This window comes from Crocuta crocuta, unplaced genomic scaffold (genome assembly GCF_008692635.1).
Source record: "Crocuta crocuta isolate KB4526 unplaced genomic scaffold, BGI_CrCroc_1.0 scaffold420, whole genome shotgun sequence".
Taxonomy (NCBI): domain Eukaryota; kingdom Metazoa; phylum Chordata; class Mammalia; order Carnivora; family Hyaenidae; genus Crocuta; species Crocuta crocuta.
The window spans coordinates 92,169-92,707 of NW_027528356.1; the positions used below are offsets into that span (position 1 = coordinate 92,169).

The 539-nt window shown below is 62.9% G+C and overlaps 1 protein-coding gene across 4 annotated transcripts in view; it reads right to left on the reverse strand.

Annotated features, from left to right (window-relative positions):
* The window catches only part of ZNF169 (zinc finger protein 169), a 47,914-nt gene extending 47,658 nt beyond the window's left edge, over positions 1–256 (reverse strand). For 3 of the 4 annotated variants that reach the window (XM_077753772.1, XM_077753771.1, XM_077753769.1), the window contains exon 1: positions 171–256. The gene's annotated coding sequence lies outside the window, so the exon portion shown is untranslated. The remainder of the gene's footprint in view (positions 1–170) is intronic. The other variant, XM_077753773.1, reaches the window with a different exon arrangement.
* Positions 257–539: the final 283 nt, after the last annotated feature.

Consider the following 539-nt stretch of genomic DNA (forward strand, 5'->3'; position numbering starts at 1 on the left):
CCCCGCCGCCAGGACCCCCGCCCACAGCCCCTCCCAGGTGGGCCGCCCCGACCCCGCCGGGAAAACCAAACCTCCAGCAACCTGCAGCGACAGCGAACTGACGCCGCCTGCTCTCGCCCGGCTCTCCCCACCCCAGTGCCCGGAAAGGCGGCCGCGGCGGAATCGCTCACCACAAGCGCGCAAGGACGGTCACCAGCGACCAGCGACGCCGGCGGGCGTAGGACAGCACTACCCACAGTGCCCCGGGACACGGCACTGCGCTACCCACAGTGCCCTGGGAGAGGGTCTTCAATACCCACAATGCTTCAAATCACAGCGCGCGCATGCGCCGCCAAACACCGAGACGGGGCGGGGCCTATGGCGACCCCATCTGGTGCTTCCACCCTGAGTTCCCTGGGATTCCTCAACTGGATTGCAGTCCCTTGGGCTCTTGCAAAAATTGCAAAGTCAGGCAAGCAAAATCAAACTGACTTCCAGGTACAAGAGAAGGGTGGTTCAGGTGGGCAGAAAGTCTAAAGCCTTGTAATTTTCGTTTAACA